This window comes from Meles meles, chromosome 4 (assembly GCF_922984935.1).
Source record: "Meles meles chromosome 4, mMelMel3.1 paternal haplotype, whole genome shotgun sequence".
NCBI lineage: Eukaryota > Metazoa > Chordata > Mammalia > Carnivora > Mustelidae > Meles > Meles meles.
This window is the reverse complement of record NC_060069.1, coordinates 163,460,807-163,474,324: the sequence shown is the minus strand read 5'-3', so window position 1 is coordinate 163,474,324 and position 13,518 is coordinate 163,460,807. Positions and strand designations below refer to the sequence as shown.

General features: G+C 63.3%; 1 protein-coding gene across 3 annotated transcripts in view; it reads right to left on the bottom strand.

Moving 5' to 3' along the window:
• Positions 1 to 12,288, bottom strand: part of ADARB1 (adenosine deaminase RNA specific B1) — a 129,942-nt gene extending 117,654 nt beyond the window's left edge. The window contains exon 1 of one of the 3 annotated variants that reach the window (XM_046002228.1): positions 12,126 to 12,288. The gene's annotated coding sequence lies outside the window, so the exon portion shown is untranslated. The remainder of the gene's footprint in view (positions 1 to 12,125) is intronic. The other 2 variants (XM_046002230.1, XM_046002226.1) reach the window with 2 other exon arrangements.
• Positions 12,289 to 13,518: the final 1,230 nt, after the last annotated feature.

Genomic DNA, 13,518 nt, shown 5'->3' with positions numbered 1-13,518 from the left:
TCGTCCTACAGTAAGGCGTGCCTGCGTGTGCAGTCCGCGTTCGGCCCCCCACATCCTGGCGGGTTTCCTTACTTGGCTCCCGGGCCTGCGGTTCCGTCAGGCTGCCCTGATGTGTCCTGCGGCCACACACGTGCAGCTGAGGCCACGCCCCCTCCCCACCCCCCACAACGGCACCACCTTCAGCTCGGCCTTATCCTGCCCACGTCCCTCTGGCAGGGACGTGTGGCCACGCGGCCGTCTTCTTAGCGGAGGGCAGCGTGCTAGACACTGGCCCTGGGCCCCACTCGCCTTCTGTGTGTTCTGGAAATCGCCCGAGTCAGCTTGCAGACTGTCCTCCACACAGCCTCTGGGCGGTCCGCACACTGGACCCTCCCTGCAGCCGGGGGTACTCGGGCTACACTCCTAGGAGCGGCACCTCTGTAGGCCGGACGGTGGCTTTGGCACGCACAGCTGGGCGTCACTGACCTCCTCCCCGACGACGGAGAGAGGGGATCAAACGCTGGGAAAGAGCTCACCAGCGGGGCCCTACCAGCACGCCGCACACCGGGCGGCCACCGTAAGAAACCCTAGCAGCCGATGCTCGCCGTCGCCACCGTGACATCTGTCCCGGAAGTAAAAGGTTCACGCTATTCAAGAAGCTCGATGCACTTCCCAGTGACCCAAAGAGCCGCCTCAAGTCTGAGCAGTGGTTTTAGCAGCGTGATCCGTAACAACGAAACGCTTTCACCCTACGCCCCGCCGCGAGGCCAGGGCTGCACGAGCCCAGGCACGCAGAGCCGGTCGGCCGGTGTTCGGAACGGCGCGCCTACTGCCCACCACTGGTGACGGGTGAACAGGCCTGCCGCACCCTGGTGGGGGGGTACTCATCGGCAACTAATGGAACTAACTGGTTCCGTTCTCCAACATGGGCAAACCCCAAAACCCTGTGGCATGACGGAAGTGGACACAGGAGAGTCCACACGGCCTGATTCCACGGAAGTTTGTGGACGCAGGAAGGTCAGTGGCTGCCCGGGCCTGCAGGTGGTTACCACGAGCAGCGGAACATTCTGGGGGTGATGCAGGCGTGGTAACGGCTCAGGCCTCTGCGAAAACCACCCAACTGTCCTCTAGCGGAGCGCACATCTCACGGCAGCCGCCGAACACAACCCCACCGTCCTCGCCGCAGCTCTGCCCGCTCTGAGCCGGCCCGCAGTCGGATCACGGGAGCCCTCGGCGGCACGCCCGCCCACAGCCATGGGGAGACTCCGGTGGGAGCTCACCTGTCGCGCACAGCCCTGGCCTCTCCCGCCTCCTGCACCCATGCCGGGGCTCCATCCACGGGGGACGTCCCTCCTCAGAGTCTGGGTTCCCTAACGGAAGACACCTCCCTCTCCTGCAGCAAGGCCTTCCGGAGAGAACCCTGAGTCCATCGAGCACCCCCTCCTACCCTGCCCTGCAAACGGAGGGCTGATCCGCGTGGGGAGCTTTAGGGGGGCTGGGCGGGACAAGGGGCACTGCACACGGGCTGTCGACTCTCCGCCCCCCCATCCCTGCTCGCATCCCGCTGGTTTGGTCCGTACCTGCTGTTTCCATGGAAACACCAATCCCCTGGCAGTTTCGTCGGAGGAAGAAAACTCAAGGAGAGAAAGCTTCAGAGTAAAATGACCAACTACGTCACTCGTTCACGTGCTGGTGGGGAAGCCCTCTGCTCCGTGACACAGAAAACCCGAGAGCAGGAGTGAGGAGAGGTCACTGTAACCCTGACGCCCCCCGTGATGGGCACCGCACCCGTGGCCCGACCCACAGCCCACAGTGCTGCGACCGAGCTCCCCGTCTCAGCACGTCTGACAGCTGCCGGAACCCGATACGACTGATCTTCCACGGGGCTCGGGGATGGTCCAGTCTAGGCTGAACTCTGGGACCCACATGATTGCGGCTCTTGGGTCCGGTGACTCCGTCCTGGGAAGGCTGCCCTGGGTTCAGACTCGGGGCTCAACTCAAACCAGCTTGCCCCGCAGGCCGAGCCTCCCCCCAGAACTCCGTGACAGAAGGGCCTTGAAACGTTTCGGTAACTTCCGAATGAGAGTAAAGTTCTACCATATTAACAACAACAACAACGCAGTCTGGGAAGCCGCCCAGCGAGAACACGGTGGGGACGATGTCACGCATGGTCGGAGCCGGCGCACGGACTGGCTCCGGAGCCATCCCTCTGTCGCTTGGGCAGATCCCTGCAGGGAAGACGCTCCAGACTGATCTCCCTCGTCGCCGGCTTGGGGACACGGCCCCTCTCACCACCACTCTGCCGGCTGCGGCCCGAGCACAGAACCCCGACACCCGCAGCTGCGGGGACAGACCCCCGGCCGAAAGCCCAGGCAGCGCCGTGCCAATGTCCGCACCCACACGCCCCTTCTCTACGTGGGGACACCCCCTTCTACCTCACGCGGCCAAGCTGAGGGACAGGCACAGAGCCCTGCCTCCACAGACAGGAACCCGTGAAAGGAGGTGCCCAGCAGAACCCCCAAAGGGAAGACAAGGAGACGGAGGAGCTCCCGCGTGGGGTTCGGACGGCGGGTGGGCAGCGGGGAACCCGGTGCCCTGACCGACTCAGCCTCATCAGATGGCGGGAAGCCACCTTACGTCCTCCAGCGAGTTCCTCTTCTCGAGAAAACCAACTCACGCCACGTGCTTAGCGCTGGAAGAGGCAGAGAACCGGGGCGTCCTGCCAACGGCCAAAAGCAGAAGGGAAGTGGGGTCCACGCGCGCTGCCCGCACACGGAGCCGCGGCCTCCAGCGCACCCGCCGAGCTCAGCGCCCCACAGCCGGACTCTGCGAAGCTCCCGGAGGCAGCCGGCTCACTCTCTACCCGCGGCCGGCTCTGCCAAGCTGCAGGCTCTCCCATCGGAGACACAGTCCGCGCCCGATTCCGGACCACCGACACCGACTCGGCCCCCAAAACTGAGGAGTTAGCAAGAGGGGCCCTCTGGAGTCCCCTGGAGCCGGGATCCATGGCGGACCCCATCGCCCTCCCCGCGCCCCACCTCCTTTGGCAGGCTGCCCAGCCCAGAGGGAGGCGGCAGGACGCTCCGTGTCACGTGCAAGGCTCTGGTGGGTCTCAGCGCCCGGAGGGGACAAGGCGCTGCCTGCTTCCAACAGGGGACCGCACACAGGTGCCAGGACGACAGCTGACTGAATGACCCTGGAGACCCTGAGAATTGATTATTTCACTCTGCACACAGCCGTCTTCTGGAAACGAAACAAAGCTTGGAAATCGCCCCCGGACCGGCCCTGTTCCACACCCGAGGACCATGTGGCACGATGCTGAAGGGAAGCCCGAGTTCCAAGGCAGCTTCCTAAGTCCCAGCGCGCCCTCTTGCCCCGGGCACCCGGCGGCCACCTTCTCTCCAGGTTTGCGACCCCCGAAGCCCCCACCGTTGAACTGGTGTGTTTTCCCAAACCTCCCAGAACTACTCGCTTTCTCACTTGTGTCCCAGGGCAGTGGGACCCCCACTTCTCCGGCTGTTACGACTTAAGAGAACGCATCCCAGCTGTGCGTCGCCCTAAGGGGTTCAAGCGGCAGCGGCGGGACACAGCACCCTCGTAGGCTGACGGACTCCCTGTGCTCAACAGACTCAACGAGGATACTGTACTTGAGGGTTTCAGAACAACTTCGAATGTTTTGTAAATGTTTCACTCTACAAAGAAAAGCACAAGAATCTGGAGATAACAGACATACGGGGCAGAAACAGATGCCTGATTCACCACCTACGGCAGGAGCAGGGGAGGGTGCGGCGGGGAGGGACACCACGGAGCCTCCATGCGCTCTGCCCACTTACTACCTGCAGAGTAAGCAAACCCCAGTCCTTCGTTCCAGACACAGGTAAGTGCCCAGTCTCTGCCGAGCTGTTCTGAGCCCCAAGGGCAGAGACGAGCAAGAACCCTGACTCCCCGAGACTAACGCTTGCAGCCCGATGGGAGGGAGGGGGGTACGGGGAGGAAGATAAACCGAAGGGACAGCAGGACACACCGTGGCTGGCTGAGGTGGGGGGGGCGGGGTTGGGGGAAAGCCCAGGAGGTGGCTGGGGGCGAGGCCCCAGGGCTGGAGGGGGACAGGGGAAAGGGAGACAGCAGGCCCCGGGGAGGACTCTGAGATGGGGACGTGGCAGGGCTCTGGGCAGGAGAGTGATGGGTCCATCCTCCCCACTAAGGCTCTGATCAGGAGGCCGGTCAGGAACAGGCCGAAGGAGACCCAGGGCAGGAGACTACGGAGGCAGCAGTCTGAGGGGGACGATGGCCCCACATCAGGGAGACCCCCTCCGAGCCGCGTGGGCAGTGGCGGGCTTCCCTGGCTCCCCCACAGCTTCCTGAATGCGAGCCGAAGGTCACCCCGCTCTGCCCGACCTTGCCCGACCTCTTACGTCTGGTCCCCCGCGGAGGGTAACTGAGTCCAGTACCAGCACTCTCGGTTCTGCCACACGAAGCTGGTTTGGGGGGGAGACACCCTCCAGCAGACCCCCACTGAGCACAGAGCCCGGGGCGGGGCTGGATCCCACGACACCATGAGGACCCTGGGGCCGGGACGACCCTGGGGCCATGCCTCGAGCTGAAATCGAGTCAGACGCCCGGCCGACTGAGCTACCCGGGCGCCCCTGCTGCCCCGCGTCTTACATACAACGCGGCATACGTGTCCCACATCACGCACACGTACGTTCACGTTCCGCGCATGACACACCAAAGGTCAGTGACTCCCAGATGCAAACAGAATCGGATGTAAAGTGATGCCCGTCACTGAAGGACCTTCATCTCGGGTCTCAGAGAGCGCCAAGAGCCCTTCCTAACGCCCCCGCTCCTCACCCCCCGACGGCCGGCACTCGGCGCCCCCAGCCTCAAAGTCCGCATGCACAGCTCACCTGCAAGCACCCCCATCAGCGACTGGACAAAGGCTGCGGCCCACCCCCCAGCGGCTCCCACAAGCAGGGTTCCTGCAGGCTGTCCCTCCCACTGGGAATGTCCTTGTCCCCACTCTGGGGAGGAAGAGCTTGGCTCCGCTGGGCGTCAGCGAGGCGCCCCTCTGGAGAGAGGCCTGCCTGGCCCCGCAGCCGCCCTCTGACGCCATCTCCCTCGGCCTTGTCTCCTCAGTGCCCCTCCCCAGCCCCCGGCCCAGGACAAAGTGGCTTCACGCAGAGCGTCTGCCCGAGTGCCTGGCTTAGCCTCCCCGCCGGAATGTCGGCCGAGGAGGCAGGGGCCTTCTCCTTGAGAGTGCATCCTTCCACGATGACTCACACAGAACCTGTCACTGTGGGAAAGTGCCCAGAGCGGCGTGAACCGTCTTCCCATGGCACAGAGCGCCGCACACGCCGGGAGCCGGGGAAGGCTTCCTCACCCCCGAGCCCACGGCGGGAACTCCTGCGAACGCGCCAGCCCACGGCGGACGGCACAGACCCGCACGCACGGAAGAAGCCCTTCGCCCGAGCCGGCAGAGGGCTGCTGCCCCGGGGACAACCAGCTTCACTGGGCCCAAGCCACCCCGTCCTCCCCCGGGAGGGGGGAGCCGTCCCGAGGCAAAGCTCCCACCCTTCTAGACGGCTAGAGACAACCGCAGCGCAAGGCAGCAGGAGGCACGCGCGCTCGTCCTCAAACATAGGACCCGAGCCGGTGAGGAAAGGCGCGGCGTCTCGTGAAGCTCGTGACACTTTCCGAGCCAAGGCAGGGAATGATTCTGATAAAGTAAAATGCCGTTCCCACGTGTGTCTTTCCATAAGGATGCCCTACGGCATGCTTGACGCCAGGAGCTAAGAAGAAACTGGAGCCTAAGTTCGAGAGCCCGAGCCCCAAGTTCCTGAGACCGAGACAAGAGTCTGTTGAGTTTTACGCCTCCTTCCGGAAGGGCAGCACGTCTCCCAGAAGTGTCACGAAGCGGGTCCAAGTCCCCGTACGCAGAGGACCTGCTGCTCCAGCCTCCCGCCCGCCTTCTCAAGGACGCGGCTCCTGCAGCCACCGTCTTCCCGACGTCATACAAAGCTGCCCCCCCACTGGGTCACTCCGGTGAACCCATAAACACACCATCATCATCTCCACCTGAAGAACAAAATCACGGGACTCCCTGGAGCCCAGGACCCCTCCAGCTACGGACCCACACTCTGCCTGCTTTGAACCAGACTCGCCCCAAGAACCCCGCACGGTGCCCTTGACCACTGCAAGGCCCACTGCCTCAGCCCTGGCTCCCAGGCCCCCAGGCCCTGCCGGCTTCCGCCTTCAACAGACCCTTTACAGCAGGTGTGGCCAGACCCTCCTCCTCCCGAGGACCCCGGCCCAGAAGCCCCCAGGATCCGCCCTGTCTATACCCGCAACGGCAAAACGGCTCCCAAATTTACATACTTGGCCCCAACCGTGTCTTGAGCCCAGCCTTGAATTTCCACTTGTGTCCAAACATCTCCACGCGGATGACGAATCACAGAAGTAACAAGAAAAGCAAACCTCGTCAGCACCGTCGGAGGCAGTTTTAGGCACCACGCTGGCGCAGTGTACTGACCCAGCGCCCGGAGGATGAAGGTTGCCACCGCTCTGCCTAACGTGTGGGTCAGAAAACCCGAGCAGAGAAAGACCCGACAGCTGGCTCGAGATCACACATCTGAGACGCGGCGACGCAGAGATCCCCACGGCAGCGAGCTCGAGGCCCAGCCCGTGGGCGTGCGCTGAGGAAGGGCCTTGCCCAGGCTCTGCGTCCCCGCAGCCCGCCCGCACACGCTCACTCTCCCCCAGACGCCAGCTCCTCAGCAGCGCCGGCCAACCGCAGGGGCCGGCAACCCAGGGACCGGTCTGCGATGCTGCGATCCTGACGGGCCTGCCCACCACACGCGCCAGCTCGCCAGCTCTCAGACGCGCATCCCCCCACACAGGAACACGCTGAAATCGGATGTGCCTGGCACGCGTGGTGTCTCACAGTGACAGGAGACGGGACGACATGGCCCATCAACAGGCCGGTCAACAAACACTGGAAACCTGTCCCTAACAGCTGCCAGGAAGTCCAAGAGAGAGCACCCAAACGGTCCGAGCGGGCATCAGGGCCTTGGAAGACCCCCGACGGCAGGGGTGAGGTCGTAAGGACAGCGGGCACAGGGAACAGCGAAGGGGCAGCTCGGAGCACTTCGATGCTCAAAGGCTGCCTGGGAAGAATCAGATTTTTAACAGAAAGAAATTTTGTAATTACTGTATTTCATTCCATTTGTGTTTTCTTTTTTCTTTTTCTTTCTTTTCTGAAGGCACAGGGTGTGATTTTCAAAGTCTACGCTTCAAGTCCAGGAGCACCAAGAGAGTGGAAGTGAGGCAGAAGTGGTCTGAAGGCACCACACACCCGTGTGACCGGCAACATGTCCCCTGCCAACAGTACAGAGCCACGGGCGGCGGGCCGTGTCTCATGTCACCCTCTGGCCCACGGGGATCTTGGCACGTGCCCCTTTGGAGCCCCCCTGCCTGCAGCCGCGGTGGCGGGAAGAGGCCCTGTGTTCCCGGGGCTCTGGGTGGTCCTGGCTCCGCCCCTTACGTGTGCCCTCGCTGGATGGGAAGACACAGGACCCGGCCCACCTTTTGGACTCTCCTGAGATTTAAGTCCGTAGCTGGAAGGGGATCCAGAAGCCTGGCTAGTCCCGAGTCCCTGACACACATGAGCTGCGAAACAGCCGGCGAATCTCTGAAGGCTACATCATGACCGTCCCGCATCCAAGACTCCCCAGGGCACCTAGGGAGGGAGGGAGGGCTGCCCTCGGAGGGCTTCCCACCACGAGGCAGTTCCAACCCAAATTCCTCACAGCAGCCGCAGCCCTCGGCCTCCCTCCTTCTTGCTGGCCTCCCCGATCAACGCTGGACAGGGGAGCGCCTGCAGAGTCCACCCTGCCTGCCTGGCGTCCCCCAGCTCCCTCGTCCTCAGGGCCACCTCCCCCCACCCCGAAGTTATTGTACTTGCGCTTCCTGGCGCAGTGAGACTTCAGCCGCGCTTACCGGCCTCTCCTCCCCTATAACGCGAATCCCGTGAGGGCAGGAACTACCCTTACTGGCTCACAACCCTGTCTCAGCTCCTGGGACAGGAACGGGTGCTGGCGACCTGGCGGGACAAACAAGCCGCCCACACTTCCCGTGAACATTCCAGGTCCCTCCGGGCCACCGCAGCCTCCCCACCGCAGCTTACACCGCAGTTACAATCCATCACAAAGATGCCGGAAGGAAAACCAAAGTCCGCAGTCCCAGGGCCCCTCGCACCATGCGTGGGACAGCAGCAGGCAGCAGGGATGGGTACAGCTGCACGACGCGGTCTGGGCCCCACGGCCCGCGAGCTCCGCAGGAAGGCCGTGCGAAGACCTCTTGCGGCCTCTGCATCTTCCCTGGCCGCACCCCAAGTGAAACACGGGAAGTCACTCAAGCAATAAAGACATTTTAATTGCTTCAACGTACAATTTTTAGTTTATTTTTATTTTTTTAATTAATTTTTTGGTTAACATATAACGTATTGTTTGTTTCAGGAATACAGGTTTGTGTATTTTTAAGGAAGCTCTACACCCGACGTGAGCTCAAACTCATGACCCCGAAATCAAGAGTCACAGCTGCGCTGACCGAGCCGGCCAGGCACCCCTAATGTTCCATCTTTAAATGAAATTCTCACTGTTTACCTTTTCTACCACACATTATGACTGTATTTTTACTGGGTTGTTTTTTAACACCACCATTTCCATCACAGCGATTTACAAATTTGGAAATTCACATTTGAGAAAATTAACACAAAAACCATCAAGTTCTTAAATACAACTGGAACTCTCTAAGCTTTTCAGTTTCACACTAAGATTGACAATTTTTCTTAAACTTTTTAAAGGCTGGTAAGTATATAATTCACCTATGACTCTCCAAAGTACACTTTCCAACCACCTCCTATTTAAGCAGCAGTCCTCGTTCCTAAGTCTTCACGCAGCGCATCACGCGCTCCAGGGAATGAAACTCCATTCTGAGCGAAACTTTAGGACGAAGGGACTGTGGGGACTAGTAAAACCCGGTCGGTCTCGCTTGCACCCATGTATAGAAACTATTCGCAGGGCACCTGGGTGGCTCAGTGGGTTAAAGCCTCTGCCTTCAGCTCAGGTCACGATCTCAGGGTCCTGGGATCGAGCCCCGCATTGGGCTCTCTGCTTGTCAGGGAACCTGCTTCCTCTTCTCTCTCTGCCTGCCTCTCTGCCTACTTGTGATCTCTCTGTGTCAAATAAATAAATAAAATCTTAAAAAAAAAAAAAAACTATTCGCAGGCTGCAGCAAATATTAAAAACCCCATTAAAACACAGCACAACCTGCCTGTTCTTTGACCACGGCTTGGAGATACACAATCAAGGTCAGGGTAGAGAGAACTGAGCGGAACGAGCCTTAACTCTTTGTACGTTCTGAATGCGCTGTCACAGGTCTACGTCTACACAGAAGAACTTTAACGCTGTACATCTTCAAGTCTTATAACTAAAGTCACGCGTCTTACTTCTTCTAATGAAATGCTACGACGCGATTACTGGAACTGCCGGCGTCTGAACTTTCTTGAACTCTCTCTTGCTCAGCACTAACCCCCAGCCCTGGACCAGGGAGGGCCCAGCACACAGCACGCCGTGGAAGTATCTGACCACCGAATTCAGTCTGCTTTATTCATTCACCAGAGAAAGGCAAGTTTAAAGAATTTTCGCATTCCAACAATCGGAAGCAGCTGAAAGGCTTTCACAACGTTGTCAGTTCACAAAGGGGAGCATTTGCCGAGGAGCCGAGCAGTTGTGTGCGGACGATGACGGTATCCGCTAAGCCTCCCCACCCCACCTCTCCGCACTGGCTTTATGAGCACACCGCACCTCGCCACCCATGTGTCATCAGTTTCCGAGCTAGACCAGTGTTCTTTTCACCACTGCCCCCTGCAGAAAGGCCTCCTTTTTTCCCTTCCAGCTCGAGCTTCCGATTTTGCTGAAGATGGAGCTGAGTCCGTTCGGTCTCAGGAAGCCTTGGCCATGGAACAGGGCATGACTCACACACAGAGGCACTCCTCTCAAAGCCCGCGCGGGTCCCCTGCCTCCCCCTCTCGCAGGGTCTCCACACCCAGCTCAGCAGGTCCCGTCAGCCCGAGTGGAGGCTGTGCTTTGGGAGCTTGGGAGCGGACCTGCCCACTGGAAGGGCCATGAGGGCAAGGACAGCTAATTCTCCTCTCCTGTCGAAGCGGTACCAGCCTGCCTTCTCCCTTTCTCCTCTAGGAAACCCTGAGCAGGCAGAGGGTAGTCTCTGCCCCAAAGAAAGGATGGTCATTAAAAGACATTTCCCAGGAACTGCTCTTAAGACAACCCACTGTTTTAGAAAATGCAGCTGTGGCGGCACCTTTCGAAGGGATAAAAATAGGTCAATTTAAGAGGAAACAAAGGATTAAATCGATATTCCTATTCCCAAAGCTCACGGATCGATCCATCATCTTAATTAGGGCACTAGGAGTAAGGAAGCAAGTTTGGTTATCAGGCTGCTTTTCCTCCTACCTGCAGAGTGGAATGCTAACCATTACCGCTCCTTAGTAAGGAAACAAAATGTCCTTATCAGAAGTAACTAGCGAAACCTGGTGCCTAAAAATATTAACTGCGAAACACACGCCAGGGTCCTGGACTCTGACAAATCCCGGGGCCGGAGCACGTTTCTCGGGTCTGTAAATCCAGACTCCAACACTTGGAGCGTCCACAGCTCAATGTGACACCTTCCCTCCGGCCCATCCACAGCCGGTAATTTTCCTACTGCAGATGTGAACGCGTCAGAATTCACCTCGGGCCCCCAATCGCCCCGGATTGTTGGGGATGGCTCCAGTCGCCCGCCACCCGCTGCGGGAACATCCCCGCCCCAGGCCGCGCGAGGGAAGAGCATCCCACACGGACACTGCGCCCCCGGGAGGGGACGCGGGGCGACCGGGGTGCAGCCTAATCCTGGGGGGCGCAGCCTCCCCTTCTCGGGGCGCGGCCTCATCCCAAGGGCGCACTCTCCCCTCCCGGCAGCGGCAGCGCAGCGCCTCCCGCGCGGACACGGTGCCCTCCAGAAGGGGACGCCGCCATCCCTCCCTGGGGCGGAGAGCAGCGGAGCAGACGTGGCCCTCCTCGGGAGGAGAAGGGTCTCTGTCCTGGCGCAGTCTCCCATTCCCTAGGGCTCATCTCCATTCCGGGGTGCAGCGTCCCCTTTATCCCGGGGCTCAGCCTCATCTCGGGCATAGTGTCCCCTCCCCTGGAGCGCAGCCTCATCCCGGGGCGCAGCTTCCCGTCCCAGAGGCGCAGTCTCCCTTTCGTCCCGGGACGCAGCCTACTCTCCGCAGCGCAGCCTGTCCTCCCAGAAGTGCAGTCTCCCCGTCGCTCCCAGCGCAGTCCACCTCCCCGCAAGACACACACCAGTGCAGCTTCCAGCCAGGCGCCGCACCCTCCACAACCCGCACATCTTCATCCCGGGGCGCAGTGCCCCCCCCCCCGGCGCAGCTCCATCCCGGGGCGCAGTGAACCCCCCCCCCCCCGGCGCAGCTCCATCCCGGGGCGCAGTGCCCCCCCCCGGCGCAGCTCCATCCCGGGGCGCAGTCCGCCCCCCCCCCCCGGCACAGCTCCATCCCGGGGCGCAGTCCGCCCCCCCCCCCGGCGCAGCTCCATCCCGGGGCGCAGTGAACCCCCCCCGGCGCAGCTCCATCCCGGGGCGCAGTGAACCCCCCCCCCCCGGCGCAGCTCCATCCCGGGGCGCAGCCTCCCTCACCCGCGGCGCAGCTCCATCCCGGGGCGCAGTGAACCCCCCCCCCCGGCGCAGCTCCATCCCAGGGCGCAGCCTCCCTCACCCGCGGCGCAGAGCATCCCGCGCAGACGCGGCGCCCCGGGCAGGAGACGCGGGGCCGTCCCGGGCGCAGCCTCCCCTCCCCGGGCGGCCCGCACGCGGCCGGGCAGCCCCCGGGACAGCTCCGCGGCGCAGCCCCTCCCGACCCCCGCCCCGGGGCCGAGCAGCGCGGGGGTCCCGCCCGCGGCGCACGCCCGCCGGGCCTCCCCACCTGCCCCGCGGCGCTTACATAAACGCGGCCCCGCGGCGGTGCCGGGACCCCGGGGTCCGAGCCCCCGCCCTCGCTGCCCCTCGCCTCGCCTCACCTCAGCCGCGGGCCGCTCCGCTCCGCTCCGCACGGCGCGCCCGGGCTCGGACCGCGAGGCCGCCGGGGCTCCCCTCGGCCGCCGGGGCTGCGGAGCGCTGGCCGTGGCCTGGCGCGGCCCCGAGCGCGGCCCCGAGCGCGGCCCGACCCCGCCGCCTCCGCCGCCGCCGCCGCCGCCGCCGCCCTCCGCCCTCCGCCCTCCGCGCCGGCTCCGCCTCCCCGCCGCCCCCGCCGCCGGCCGCGCGCACGCCGGGGGGAGGGGGCGCCGCGACGCAGGACGTGCGCGCGCCCGTACGCCGGCGATTCCCCCCGCGGTCCGGGGCTGCGGGAGCGCGCACCCCAGCGGGGCCCGGCGGCGCGGTGCGCGTGCTCAGAGCAGGTGGGGTCCCGCGCGTCCCCGAGCGCTCCGCGGAGGTCGGCAGCCGGGCGGGCCTGCGGGGCCTGCGGGGCGGGCTCGGAGGGCGCGGAGACCCGCCCGCTTCCGCCCTCCGCCCTGCGCGGCGCCCCCCGCGGGGACACGCGCGGAAGAGCCCCGGGCTGCGGGTTCGGTTCCGAGCGGGACGCAAGCCGAAGCCTCGTCGGGAAAGGCCCGCGGGCCTGGAGCAGGTGCTGAGAGCGGAGCGGGCGGCGCGGGCGGCGGGGTCCCGGGGCTCCCGACCCCGCAAAGCAGGCCGCCCCCGGGCGGGACCCCGAGCCGCCGAGCCGCGCTCGGGGCCGCCTTAGCTGGGGACCTCCGCCGGGGCGTCCGCGGCCTCCTGCCCTGCAAAGTGGGCCTAGGGCGGGGGAGGAGCCCAGGCCGGAGCGGGGCCGGCAGGACCCCCACAGCAGCCTGCACCGACCGCTCTCCTGCAGGAGACGCCGCGGTCTGGGGCCAGCCCGCCAGCCCGTGCCCCCGCCTGAGGGCTAAGGGCCAGGCACAGTGCCCGAGGAGCACTTGTGGACAACCCAGGAACAGTCGGGCCGCCCAGAAGGCCCTCTAGGGACCCCACCGTAATACACAAATACATGCATGAGGACTTGAGACCTGTTTCTGTGAAAGAGACCCCCAAACCAGGCGGCTTAAGTGCCCGCGATCCTGTGGCCACCAGCTCACATAGCTCAAGTCCGCTTCATGGGACATGGGCGGACCCACGCGCATGGGCCACCGGCAGGGATGGGGGGCGGGAACCAGGCTGCATGTCTCCTGCGCTCAGCAGGCTGGCCAAGGCTGCTTCCCATGGCGTGTGACTTCCATCCGCAGCGGGACGAAAGGCAGAGCTCAGTGCATGGGGCATTTCCAGCCTAAAGTCCCATTGGCCAAAGTCACAGGGCCAAACGCTGGGTGGGTGTCAGGGGGGCTGTGCAGGGCACGTGAAGGGACGTGTGACTCACTGGAGGGCACGTCTCTGCATCTG